The sequence below is a fragment of the Chelonoidis abingdonii genome, chromosome 8 (genome assembly GCF_003597395.2).
Source record: "Chelonoidis abingdonii isolate Lonesome George chromosome 8, CheloAbing_2.0, whole genome shotgun sequence".
In the NCBI taxonomy this organism is placed as follows: Eukaryota; Metazoa; Chordata; order Testudines; family Testudinidae; genus Chelonoidis; species Chelonoidis abingdonii.
The window spans coordinates 10630814-10645588 of NC_133776.1; the positions used below are offsets into that span (position 1 = coordinate 10630814).

The window sequence follows — 14775 nt, forward strand, 5'->3', positions numbered from 1 at the left end:
GTTTGTTCGCATCAAAATTACTTTGGAAGTGACTGTGATATCACAGGCAGAGTTGCGAAATCAGTGAATGAATCAAATAGAACAAAAGGTAAAGTAAAAAGTAAACATCTTGATAATCGGCAAGATTAAGAAAGAAATTCAGAAAATATACATAACAGTTGAATGAGGGGTTATTAGAACCTAATATTTAAACTGATATGAGAGCAGAGGTGGGGCTTTTTAATTGCTATTATTAGATGTGGCACTTTGATAACTTGCCAGATTCCTGAAGAAGACAGAACAATACATAAAATTGGAAATCTCTTAAGATTTGCTCAAAGGACAAGCAAAACTCAGTCTGTGGACGGAAATTACTATCCCTGGCGGATTTAGATCCTCCCACTTTAAAGAAACAAGTAAAACTCTCTCGATTGGTGCAGCTAGATTGGAGAAACCTAGGGGACTGAGTTCAGAGACTATGGTATTTCTCTGCTCTTTATATGATTTGGGCCATTATGTGCAGGTGTCCAGGCACAGAGAGGAAGATCTTTCCTTCTCTCTCTTCCCCATTTCTTGGTCTCTTCAGGCCCAGCTGTCTCTTCAGGGCCAATCTGCTACCCATGCTGTGCTGTGAAGCTCTGTTTTTTCCCCTCTCTTTGACTCTAAGGTTCCTCATGAAAAAACAGAGGGATAGTACCTGATATATCTGGCTTGGCCTCCTCGATCTCCTTCCCAGAGCACAGGCAGAAAGAAGACCAGAGGACATGACCTAATCCAGGAGGCAGAAGAAACCTGACAGAAACATCAAAGTAACTGAGAAGCCAGAAATAGGGGAGGATGTCTCTGGTGCTACTGTTTCCATGTGCTAATTTGTGGCACATAGATATCCCCATCTGGTCTCTCGTTGACTGTCTGCCTGCTCCATGTCCTAATCTTCTGAAATGATAATGTGGCCAATACTTCACACCAAACTTCTTCAACAGAATGACAGATAAATCAGCCAGTTGGACTGAAGGAGTGAGGAACCAGGGCCTGATCTTGCTCTCTTGAACTCCATGGGAGTTTTGGCATTGGATGCAACAGCAGTGAGATTGGATCCCGCAAGTGAAAAGAGATTGAGATAGTTTAAAATGGTCTCTTATAACTGAGGGTCATCCATTGGAGGTAGGTGTTAGTGGTGGTTCCAATACAGTTTTTAAAATAGCCTTGAGATATAGCAAACAATTATGCATTGGGTAGCTTAAAGTCATGGCGAGGTGCTTTAAGAAGCCTAGGACAGTCAGGAGGCCTGAAATTCTATTCCAACCCTGCCACCAAATTGAAATGAAACATTGGACAAGTCCCTTAACCTCTGTGCCTCAATTTCCCCAAGTGAGAAATGGGGATAATAATATTTATCCACCTCTGAAGAGTGCCTTGAGAGTATTATTGCTTAATTAAAAGTAAAATCTTATATTGGGGGTGGAGAGATGCTTTTGGAGGGAGAGTGGAAAACACATGAATAAAATATACCATTATTCCACAAAAACAAAGTGCTGAAAGCAGGGCACAGTTAGTTAACCAGCTGGGAACATTATGTTGGAATGCTAGACTCACTGAAACAATGAATTGTAGTTAAAGCTCATATTCAAACATGTTTATATGGGCATTTGACCTGTTTGCCATGATAACATAGCTTAGTGACTAAAAAATTAAAATGGGGCATTCTTGGTTCCACACCAAATATGCTTACAAATTGAAAGAAACAAAATTACTACAAAGTGAAAAATAAACACAACAATCACCAGAAGTGTATTTGGAATTTGTATTTGACAGGTGCCACCATTGCCTGAGTGTTAAACTTTGAACAAGGAGAACTTCCACTTTGCCTTGTGCCTGATCCTTACATAAAATTAAATCATTTATTTTAACAAGGCGCAATGCACCATCATTTTCCCTTTTCTCTCAGCTTGAGCCTACGCCACCATTTTGTTGTTACTATGCAAAACAAACAACCAGCAAAATGGTAGCTATTAATAATACAATGAATAATGATCTACGTAGAAATCCTGCCATAAGCACCAACAGCCCATCTATTACTAATGTCGGTGTTTCCAGACAACCAGCTCTGAGTTTAATCCATACGGTGCTACCAATCCCCAAGAACAAAGTACAGAATGTCTTTAGTTCTGCATATGCTATATGCATACTGACTACCCTAAGATCGCAAAAAGAACGTACTAATTTGTTGCTTTATATAGACTTTCAGGAAAAATGGCCTATTATATGGACATCAAGAGCAGTGCTGACAGCCTTAAAGGAAAGTCTGATTCTCCATAACAGAAGTAGGATAATGAATGACAGCAATCAGTCAGCAGGGAGGAATGTCTGATAAATACAGAAACAAGTAGTACCAGATTGAAGTGGGCAACACGTTAATGCTATCGTCACACATACAGTCCCCTACTACTAGACTTCTTTCCACTGCTATAGCAAAAGCAGTATCTAACTCCTGAATGGAATATTCAGCTGTTATGTGTCTGAAGCATCCTTCAAGAATTCTTACATAACTGCTACACAGAAGGAAAGAGAGACAGAGAAAGAGAAAAGAAAAAAGACAGTGTAAAATACTTATGTATAGATTATATATTGATGCATATAAACATTAGATTGCACATTTGACTTTTTAACAACTTCACAAAATTATTGGATTAGAACAAAAATCAGTATCCCAAATACATAACTATCCAAGCACAAAAAAGAAACTATTGACTCATATAAGGACAATAACGCTCACAAAAAACCTTAATATAGTTGTGCCTGAATGCCCAGTGTTCCTGTTACTCTGGCCACTGCCTGTACAGCTATCTAGTTTGGAGTTAAAATTATTTTCAGATTGAATTTTGCTTTTAAGAATGACATAAATACTTGTTTACTTTTCATACATCCAGTCAAGTTACCAACATTCTCATATATAATAATTTGAAAACTTTATTTTCCAGGAATTCATAAGCACAGCACTACTCACGGACTTCAACCTATATTTACAGTTATACTGGATGTTCTCTCTTATGCTTTATAGGAACTAGTTTTTACAAACTCAGTGACAACCCTTGAAAATGCTATAACTTCATATGAAGATTGCTCTTGTAAAATATATATTATATGGATTACAGAAGTATTAATTTTCAATTTTGTATTAAAATTTTAATTCTTGTCAGTTTTGTTTTACAGCATCAAACATTAAAAATAATGGTCTTTTATTTAATCTTTCATTAAATCTTTACACAACTTGTCCACAGTGAAGGTTTTTATGCATACAAGTACTAGGGAGCTTAATTAATCATACTTCATTGTAGAACTTTAAAATATCTTGTTAAAATTCTTCATGTAATTTATTTTGAAAAATGCTAGACAGGTAAAAACAAAGGTCAAAAGTCACACTGGATAATAGCTAATGGTTTTGATAATGCTAATCATATATTAGTAAGGAATAAAGATAGAAAGGGAAATATGAGCACTAAAAGAAAGATAAACATCCCAATGCTGGATTGAAAAGAAAAAAAAATAATTTTTTTTTAAATGTCTTTGCAGCTCACTGTCATCAATCAAAGACATAATGAAGCCTGAATTAAAAATGTCAGTTTCTGTGAATGTTGATAACTTGGTTCTTTGTTGTACAAGTCAAAATGTGTCTGTTTGATGGGTTAAAATGACAGTCTGAAAATGGGAGAAGCTGGAGCTAAAAAAAGAAGAAAAAAACAAAACAAAAAAAGACATAAAAAGTAGGCCCATAATGTAGTACTTTAAGGGGAAGACCTGTAGGGTAGGAGCCAGTATCTTTAGGAAGTAACCAAGCAGCACTAAAAGGCAATGTCCATGGCCAATCAAAACTATTTCTCTAGCTGCTGGGGCTCTTGCATCTCTGTCTTCACACTAGACTGGAAACTCTTTGTACTAATTGCCAGACTGTACCAGATTTTCTGGTTCAGTTCCATCCTATAATTGACTGACAATGATGGGCAAGGAAGGGGAAAAATTCAGGCTCACCACTGCAAGCAGAGGGTCAGAAATGGTTTCATAGGGAGCACATCATTGCTTGGCACTGAATGCAGGGTTAAGCAAGCATCGTCTGCACTTTCTTCTAATTCCTAGGTTAAAAAGGGATAGAAAAAACATTCAGACTGTAGCAGGGCATGGATAGGATCTTGTAAAGTAATATACCCTCTGTGAAAATCTTTCACAAGAAAAGGAAATGCCTGAAAGAGTCAGGAGTTTTTGGAGATTGAGCTATAGTTGCAGATATCATTTTTTTTAATAATAAAAAGGGACAAAGTTATAATTTAAGAGTTGTGAAACTATAAAAACGCACTCATTCTACAACAGAACACACTTGTCTTAGTCATAATCAAGTATATGCTTAAAAACCATAACTTTACCATGCAATTAAAGCAATTTACAAACCTAAGCACTGAAAATAACCAAAGTGCAATATAACTTTTAATGAAAAAGGTAGGAATCTAGTAATATAAAGTACACAGAAAAGATTTTAAAATATTTTAAACATGCAACATCCACATACATTCAATATGCACATATTTCACTATTGTGCATCTAGTGTAATTCACAGCAGTTAATGTACATACTTAATTGTACAATTTGCTTCTAATTGTTAAGCCGATGTAATAAAATATAGGGAGAACACAATACTGGCAACAGATAAATGAAGGTTTCTTCAAGAGCTGGACTAAGGACAATGTCCTTCAGACTATGTATCTTATTTACTCCCAGTTGTTTCCTGCCCACTTTATTTCAAGCAAACAGCACCCCCAGCAGAATATCCATCAAAATATTTAAAGCACAGCATCAAAATCTAAAATGGAAAACAAGCCATTAGTTATGGCAAGGCAGGTCAGAATCAGATATGATCATCTGAGCTATAAATGTACCGGAAATATGCCCTCAGGTCATACAAACATTTTCCCCACACTCTTACACTAGTTTTTGGAACATACAAATGTGCAGAATACCTGAGCCAGCACCACTTCATTGTGCAAGTCACACAGCATCCACTTCAGTTTTTAGTTACAAGTCAATTACTGTATAAGGAAAGGTACATTTCACTCAAATCCATCTCCCCTAACCTCTGCAGCCCTCACTCCAAGAATGATTCATTTTCCTGGTAAGCTGAAACTTGCTACACTAGCGTGCCCTCTACAAAAGTTACAAATAAGTGATACACTGCAAAGTTTCAGAACTAGGCCAATAAAGTTAGCATCTTATAATCCCAGGCAGCAGAGGAGTTAGGTAGAATCTTACCTTTCAAACCCTGAACAGAGCTGTCTTTTATGAGGCCTATACCAGCTGACAAGTCCTGGGACTTTCTCAAACACAGTACCCGTACAGGTGAAATTCTAATAGGCGGTAAACACCTGAGAGCAGGACAAGAAGACTATAAGAAAGAAGAAACCAAATGAGTAAAATGTCTTCCCAGAGCCACAGTCAGCTCTTGTGCATGGGGAGTTACGAATGCACTGGCTATAGACTTTTGTCCAAAGCTGTAGTGTGTGTGTGTGTTTTTTTTTTTTTTAAGTGAAGCTAGATTAGTTCATACAAAACTCAACAATACAGCACTGAAACCCATTGTTGATATTCAACATTTTTCACATAGCGGAACAGAATAGACAATACGGTATCTAGGAAACCATGGGCTGGATTACAAACTGATGATATCTCATCCTTCTGGAGGGCCTGTAATCCTTTTTATTACCTACCACAGCAAAAACAAAACAAATACAAACATCTCCACCACAGCATAAACCATCCAAAATGAATATTATTGCAACTTTGACAAAAAAAAACCAGAATGAATTAAAAGGAAACCTTTTGCCTAAACCCTAACAAAATGAAATAAAAAGGAATAGATGACATTCAGATAATTTTAATAACTAGGAAACATGCAGCATTTGGATACCAGCACCCTGGAACTAGTTTTAAAAATATCTTCCTGCCTATTTATTTAAAAGTAGAGCTGATCCCTGAACTAGGCCTGATGATATTTCTCATAGAGCTTTTGCAATTTAAATGTTGTAATGTATTTCATGACTATCTCAGAGCTTTACAAGACGAGCTATATTCCCTTTTATAAAAAAATGTTACTTCTGACTGGGATTATTACTGCACGTATAGTAACATCTGAAATAAATGATCAGACTGGATCCCGACACTGAACAAAGAATTATTTCAACTCAAAAGTCAGTTTAACAGTCTACCCTAACCTGCCTAGTTTTCAGCATTCATGGTTTCAAGATGCTTCAATACTAACTGCGTTTTAACCTGTTCCTGAAATGCTTTAACTCACCAAAATAATTATAATTAAATTGATTATCTGTGTTACATTTGCTTCTCTGTTAAATCTTTTAATGTTATTAACCTGCCCGGCTCATTCCATTTTTACACACTCCAGTTCCCATATTTTCCTTAAAACCCCAAATAGTCTAGGTAGCCACAGAAGTGCTTGTTCCTACCAGTTTCTTTTCATCACTTCTGCAATTGACCAATTGACAACTGATTGATGGTTATCTTTTCACTTCAACAATGAAAGAAATTACCATCACTATAGCTATGTACAGTAAATGCCGCCAGAGTAAATTACATGATTCTAAAATTCTCCTTAGCTCACTTAGTAAAACATCAACACAAAAAGTTTCTTTTTTGCCTCTCTTCCTGTACTGCAGATTTGGCCTTTCCTGTCAGCTTCAGAAAAGAACTTGACAGCTTCTTTAAAAAGAGGAGCATAAAAGAACTTGAATAAGGGATGGCACAGGGCCGGGCTAAGGCTTCCATTCTCTGCAAGTGGCTATTCTTTGCACTGAAAAAAAAAATATATTAGGCATGTGAGCACAGATAAGCCACATAAGAATACCCCAAAGAATATTCCCAGTGACCTTGAGATTCTGCTGCAATTCCTTAACCATTCTATGTTGGAAGAGCTTCATGAATTCTGAACTTTAGAATGGCTAACTTATTTCAAGTATTTGGAATTTGTTCTCTGTGATTGTGTGTGTGGAGGGAGAAATACTCCTACAAAATTAGAAAAAAAAAGTTTGGCACTATGGAATAACATAACTTCAATTAGTGCAGAAGTACAAGGATAACTTTATGTCATTATGAAAGAGTCAAAATTGCATAGTGCTGATGGACAAGAGTTTTAATTTAGCCTAAAAATGAAAGTTTTGATTTTTATCTAACATTCTTTGGCTCCAGCACAGCAGGATATTGAAGATTTTTTTTATCACTATAAGTTTGAAATATATTTTAGGTAGGTTAAAGATACTGTTGAGAAAGAGAATGAATGATTTATTAAATTTTACTCCCTCTCTGAGGAGAGGTTTAAAACACAAACAAAAATAAGAGAATTATTCCCTACTGAGACTTTGTATGTCCATAAAATTTATTTTTGTAAATATCAAAAGATAATTCTAATCCTATTTTTGTTGCCCAAAGAGATTTTTACAATGATGTAAGAGTCTTTTTTTTAACAGTACACAATTAAATCATAAATAGATCCCTATTCAGTCTAAACTATGTCCTTTAAAACTACTTAAAATAATTATTGCAGCAAGGGTCTTTGACAGCACATTGCCCTTCACTTTTAAGTGTAATTCTTCTATTGTTTTGGTTGCAAACAGAGTCAAGTCTGGTCAGTCTTCAGACTTTTCCCATTAATTTATTCTGAAGACAATTCCATGCTAATTTATTCTCTTCTCCCACCATGTACCCTCCGTCCAAAGAGCTAGGTGCATAATGGGGAATACTGAGGTTCACTTTCTTGTTAAGTATCAGTCATAGGCCACCGCTGGAGGCAAGGTATTGGACTTGGACAACAGGTTATATATGGAATGACAAATCCTACTCAAACTTACTTTATTCCCCCAGATCCCTCCTACAAATAGCTGCTAAGTGGTGTTTTAGTATAATCCAAGAGGATAGAAGATATTGTACTATGGACACACCCTTCCAAGGAGTGTACAGCAAAGAGTTATGATAGTAGAATTGTCAGTCCTTGCCTTCTGGTCTTCAACTGCATGCTTGGCAGGAGGTGCCTCAGCTCCAAGGGCTGAAATCCCTGCCTGATTCTATTACATGGTAGTACAACATGCTACCGTCCCTGCCATCAAATTACCTCATCACCTTAGATATGTATTCATACAACAGTAACTTCTTTGCCCTCTGAACTTACAATCAGCATGAGCAAAATCATTCAGTTCCAGTATCCACACTTCAAAACACACCTTGAAAAATTGGAAATGGCTCAGAAGAGATACAGGAAAAAGTCAAAGTCTGGAAAACGTACTTTATAGTGAGAGGCTTATTAAGATCAATTTAAGAGGCGATTTAATCATGGTCTACAAGTACCTACTGTGGAGCAGATTTCTGATAGGAGAGAGGTCTTTAATCTAGCAAACAAAGGCATAGCAAGATCCAAGAGCTTGAAGCTGGAGCAAGAAAAATTAAGACTAGAAACTAGGAACAAATTGTTAACAGTAAGGACAAACTCCATCACATGAAGTCTTTAAATCAAAACCAGACATCTTTCTAGAAGATATGCTCTAGAGTCTAGCTCATCAATAAGTTATTGGTTTGATGTCAGAATTATTTGGTGAAACTGTATGGCCAGTATTATGGAGCAGGTCAGACAAGATGATCACAACGGTTCCATGTGGACTTTATGAATCTACATATGTTAAGGGGTTGATCCAAAAGCCACTGAAGTCACTTTTCCCCTAGTAATTTTTTTCTCTGATAAGAATAAAACTAATTAATATAATGCACTCTCTATTGAAAAAAGCTTATTGTATAGAAAACTGTGTTTTGAAGTCCTAACCCTTTACAGTTTTCACTTAAATTGTGCATTTAATTAATTAAATACATTAGCAAAAGCGACTATATAATGGTGAAATTTTTACATTAATCATAAATATCTATTTAGAAAAGACAAATGGTGAAATATAAGTATGCTGTGACTGCAGAGGCTGAAGGGAAAATGGAACATTTAAATAAGCGATGTATTCACTATTTCTTGGACAAGAAATGTACTCCTTTGGGGGTATCCTCCTCATGTCGTACACTGAAAAGTCTGCTCTCAGATTTGCATAGCTGATACCGGTATTTTGCTCTGCATACAAGAACAGATATCCCACTTCAGAGATGTCAATAAAAGTTCCATGCATGCAGGCAATGTAGCACATTGTATATTAAAATCTTTATGGATCTGCAGAACATCAGAACCAACCAGATCTGAGAGCAGAATTTTGGTTTTAGTTATGCCCATATGAAAATCTGGAAACCCAACACCGTTTACATATGGGAAATTCTAGGGCTGGATGAACATTTTTATAATTTGCAATTTCTATGAATTTTTCATTGAAAGTTAAGCAAAAAGACAGCCTGAAATTTTCATTTACTTTTTTTGCAAAAATGATGTCCCATTTTTCAACAAGCTATGGAAAGTTCAGTCCAGAACCAGATGTGAAAGTTGCAGTTCTGGTCTGTCTCTCTAGAGTAAACCATAGATAATTATGTTCTGTTCCTTCAATGGTATCCAACTGTGATAATATACAAAGGTTGTATGATGATAATGCAGTTGAGGAGACCTTTGCAGAAAAATGACTTAATGCCATCTCCCTGGGCTGCTATGAAAGACAAATGCTTCATTGGGGTATTGCTGCATACACTGATAGTGTAGTTGGGTGTTTTTGATGATGCCACCTCTGTGCAACGACGGTTTCCAATGGTGAATAGTTGGGATCTCATCACTGAATAAAAAGATTAAAGAATGTTTATGCTAATTAGGTTCAATGGAGGAAAACTGTCATAGACAGCAAGTTGTGAGTGTGTTTCAAGGGTAGGCAGAGATTGAGGGATAGCTAGGAATGATGAGAAGAATGAGAGAATCAGGCTCAAAAAGTGAAAAATTGACAGTCTTAAACTGTTTACTGGTATAATAATAAACTTATACTGAGGAGCATTGAAATCAAAGGTACAATTGTAATTAAAACATGCCATATATTAGATAAGCATTTTTCAGAACAGTCCTTTGCCCACTTTGAAACTTCCACAAATCAAGAGTCTTGAACACTCCTAAATGAAAAACACTTTAGAGCAGTCGTTCTCAAACTAGGGCCACCACTTGTTCAGGGAAATCCCCTGGCGGTCCGGTCCGGTTTGTTTACCTGCTGCGTTCAGAGGTTGGGCATATCATGGCTCCCAGTGGCTGCGGTTCACCGCTCCTGGCCAATGGGGGGTGCAGGAAGCACCACGGGCCAAATGGCTAAGGCAGGCTCCCTGTCAGGCTCTGCGGAAATGGTGACATATCACTCGGCTCCTTGGCAGAGATGCGGCCAGGGGGGCTCTTTCCCTGAGTGCTAGATCTGCAGGTTTCATTGACCAGAAACTGCAACCAATGGGAGCTGCAGGGGCAGCGCCTCTGGGTGAAGGCATCGCACAGAGCCTGCCTGGCTGCACCTCCGCCTCAGAGCCAAGGGACATGTTGCCTCAACCCCATGCCCCAGCCTGGAGCCCCCTCCACACCCTGAACCCGTCATTTCTAGCCCTACCCCAGAGCCTGCTCCCCCTAACCAGTATCCCCTTCCAAACCCCTGACCAGTGAAAATGAGCAAGTGAGTGAGGGTGGAGGAGACTGAATGACAGAGTGAGAGGGATGGATGAGTGGGTGCGGGGCTTCGAGGAAGGGGCAGGATGGGGCGGAGCCTCAGGGTGGGGCAGGGCAGGGGGCAGGGCATTCAGTTTTGTGTGATTAGGAAGTCAACAACCCTCATGTGTAGCCTATTCTCTCTCTCTCTCTCTCTCTCTCTCTCACACACACACACACACACACACACGCTTGCTTCTTTGTATCGCGATGCAGTGATTAAAATATATTTATCGAATAAAGAGAGATTTTCCTTTTGGTATTACATATTAATCATGACTGTTCTACACCATAAAGTGAATTTTGAATAAAAGCCAAAAGCCATCATCATTTCATGACTTCTGGTGGGATATTTTATTTGGTTTCATGGTTGATGTGAAACATTTCACACATCTCCTATAAAATAAACACCTAATTCCTGTGCACACCCTTGATAAATAAAGTTTCATCGCCGCATTTGAAGAAGCAGTTCCTTTATTATTTTAACATACAGGTGTGACTTAGCCTTAACCATTCAAGTGTCTTATGTTTTTCAAGCCATGGGAAACATATTGACCCACATCACCAAAGTAACCTCAATCTATAAAAACCCTATGTAAATAAAAATGTTTACTCTTCAGGGACTACATGCGGGGGCAGGTCACTGTGGAAAAGATGAAAATTTTCACACAAGGGAAGTGTCAGCGAGTGATCTGAAATCTACTGTATCCTGGTGGGGGCAGTTTGACAGCCATCATACTGATTGTTCCTAAAATAAATACTGCCACCCAAAATACACGATCAGCAACACAGGTATGTCTAATAGATAGACCTACAGTAATAAACGTCTATATTATGGATCTAAATGATAAGCATAGATTAGACAAGGCATTGCTCTTTGGAAGCAAAAAGCTATTTATAAGTGCTAAGTACTGTATTATCAATATTATCATCAAAGGTTCCATTTATCAAGGCCCTTTTATTAGCATTAGTCAGCATAGTTTCTGAGAGCCTGAGATACATTAGACAAACTTCTTGAAATGCTCTATAACTCAGTGAATGAGTCTGCAAAATAATCTGCTATTTCACAGAAAGCCAATGCAGCCTATAAAGTAATGGGTTCAGTATATGCAGTTCTCTATTTCACATAAACTAGCTTTTAAAAACATTTAAATGTCTTTAAAAATAATCTACTCTTAAACCCTCATCCTTTTGAAGGTAGACATTACAAATGCATTGATGAGATGATTAAATAAAATATTTTCATGGCCTCCAATGCTACTTTATTAAACACTAATGTTCTGTGATATAGAACCTAAGATTTCTGGAAAGATACCTGTTCCAAAACTGGGTGCACCAGTAAATTACCCAACACCTCATAGCTATGTCCAACTCTCATTCAACCAGTCAGTCTTGCCAAGTTTTCACCTCGACATTTTCCTGTTCTTGCAACACGGCTCTCAAAACAAATGGAACAGCGAGTTGAACCACTACAGTATCAGGCAAGAACTACTCTGCTTATTAGTTGTACAGCAACAAAACCCCAAGTTATATCTTCTAATAAGCTGACTCTTTTGGCAGAACATAACCTCCCCTAAGAGACTGGGCGAAAACAATGCATCACAGACTAGCACTTCTGGAACCAAACAAAATTCTTCCATCATCATTGACTAAACAAGTAGATAGAACTCAACCATTTTCAAGAAAGATCTAGTCAAACCTATGTAAGAAAACAGACAAAAACTGCTAACAGTTTCAGGAATCTGAATGTATCCATGACATGGCATTACTGCAATTGTTACTAAGGGTGGATGATAATAAATCAGTAATAAGTAAGTACCGGATCCAAAACCCACTGAAGTCATTAGTAAGACTTCTACTGACTTCATTGGGCTTTGCACCACATATGATTAATGTAGGTGGAGGGTCTGACATCTTAGGCAAGAGAAATTATCAGCATTCTGAACAGATTCTCCTAGATTTTACCAGTGTTTTCTGCAAAACACTGGAGAAAACTCTCACCTCTGTTATTTGATTCTGTTGATGGTTCTTTGCACACCTAAATATGCAAAGAGAATGGCTAGATTGTCTGATCATAACTCCTAACCTGGGTAAGAGAAATTTCCTCAATAACTTCTGAAGTTCAGTCCCAATTTCTGCTTCAAACAAGCCTTCTTCAGCTTCAGGTAGATATTTACAAGTGAAATCTATGGAAGAAAACTTTCATTTGTGCTGGAGACCACCAGAATGCTCCCCATGTGTAAAAATGGGAGCAGCACCTCCTTATCTCACAGGGATATTGTGAGGATAGTCTATTAATGTTAGTGGAGCACCCAGATGCTATGCTGATGGTGGCCTAGACCAGACTTGTTCCGCCGCTTTTGCAGGGAAAGCCCCTGGCGGGCTGGACCGGTTTGTGTACCTGCCATGTCCGCAGGTTCAGCTGATTGCAGCTCCCAGTGGGTGGGGTTCACTGTTCCTGGCCAATGGGAGCTGCTGGAAGCAGCACAGGCCGAGGAACGTACTTAAATTGTGGGCACCCACAATAAAGGGACACCCATTCTAGGCTTCAGGCACCGCAGCTGTCACCTCTCTTCAGTGGAGACACGTGTCTCTCTCCCTCTTAATGGTGAATTTCCAGGCTGCACAGTTCTCAGACTACACTGTGACCTCCCCAAGCCAGGTTGCCTAAGATGGCATGCTTCACTTTTCTCCTCAGAGATAGTAAACAGTGTAATTGCCCACAGTTAAACTACCACACAGCTCCTTCTAAGCAAGCACATTTATTCTTAAGATAAAAGGATTACAGAAAAAACCTATTAGTGACAATAAAAGAAACAACAAATATGATAATAAGCTTACCGGAGATCACTCCCTGACTCCAACAAGGTCTCTGCCCACTAAAAGGCCTTCAAACCCCACCCAGAGATTTTTCTGTGGTTACCAGGTCATGACTCTTTTTGCTTAGAACAAGAAAATAGACTAAGCCAAGTCCTTCCAATCCTTCCCAGGAAGGACTGGGGCTTCCTTGGACAGTAGGTCCTAACTGTTTATTGGATCAGAAAGACCCCGAATCAGTTTCAATGTAGGCTATCTAGCCAAAAATCCTTTCTTTGTCTGTTGATCCATGCAGAATTCAGTTTGATCCTGTTAGTGAAGGCAGGGAGCTGGACTCGATGACCTTTCGGGGTCCCTTCCAGTTCTATGAGATATAGGCATATCTCCATATATATATATATATAGATGTGTGTGTGTGTGTGTGTGCGCGCGTGTGAGTATATGTATATGTGTCTCTCTCTCCAAGTGATGGTAGTTCTCTGGAGTTGTTACAATGCGAGTGAATTTGCTTACTGGTGCCCCTTCCCTCACCCCCACATTGTTTTTAACTCCTGGAGGGCTGTAGTCCCTCTTCCTCATGGAGTTACATACAATCCCTGGCACACAATGATCTATAAACTTAATTCAATAAGGTATAACTTAAGTAAGATTTGCCCGTGCTGTTGGAGGATATTGTCATATCTGTCACACCATGGTTGCCAAGCAGCCATTCATTCACCTCCCAGCACTGATGAGGTCATAAAGACAAACCCAACAGGAGATGGACTCACAGTTGCCATAATTATCAAATTAGCTACCAGATTAGCAATCACATCTACTTTGAGCTGGTGTGAGAGGTCTTCAGAAACCTTTTGGTTCACGCGGGGCAGTTAATTTTTTGTACTTCTTATTTTTTTAATTCTCAGGCTTGTTTTTTTTTCTGTGTGGGTGCATGAGTGGAAATGGTGTCATTAGTGACAATTTAGCAGTGGCAACTGCTAACATGGAAGAGAGTGTGTGTCTTAAGGACAAAAGCAATTCCTTCAGGATGTTAAGGTTCTGTTGTGTTTGCTGCTTTCGGAGGAGGTAAGCATGACTGCTGTCACAAGACCATATTTGCCCCACAAATATGGTGGACAAAGGGATTTAAGCAAGCAGTCAATAGACCATTCTACTGCTGACCAGAAAATAGAATCCACTGCTTAGACAGTGAGAGGAGAGGAATTAGGTATATTATTTGAGGTCACTGTGTGGTTATTAAGCCATTAGGATATAGGATGAGGCTGGGACAAAAGTATTTACAGCTG

At 38.4% G+C, this 14775-nt stretch overlaps 1 long non-coding RNA gene across 3 annotated transcripts in view; it reads right to left on the minus strand.

Moving 5' to 3' along the window:
* LOC116826897 (uncharacterized) overlaps window positions 1-14775 on the minus strand; it is a 419533-nt gene that overhangs the window by 117407 nt on the left and 287351 nt on the right. The window contains exon 1 of one of the 3 annotated variants that reach the window (XR_004374169.2): window positions 5278-5490. The exons of the other annotated variants lie outside the window; for them this stretch is intronic. This is a non-coding gene — a long non-coding RNA (uncharacterized LOC116826897). Of the gene's footprint in view, window positions 1-5277; window positions 5491-14775 lie in introns of those variants that run through there. 3 annotated transcript variants of the gene reach the window in all.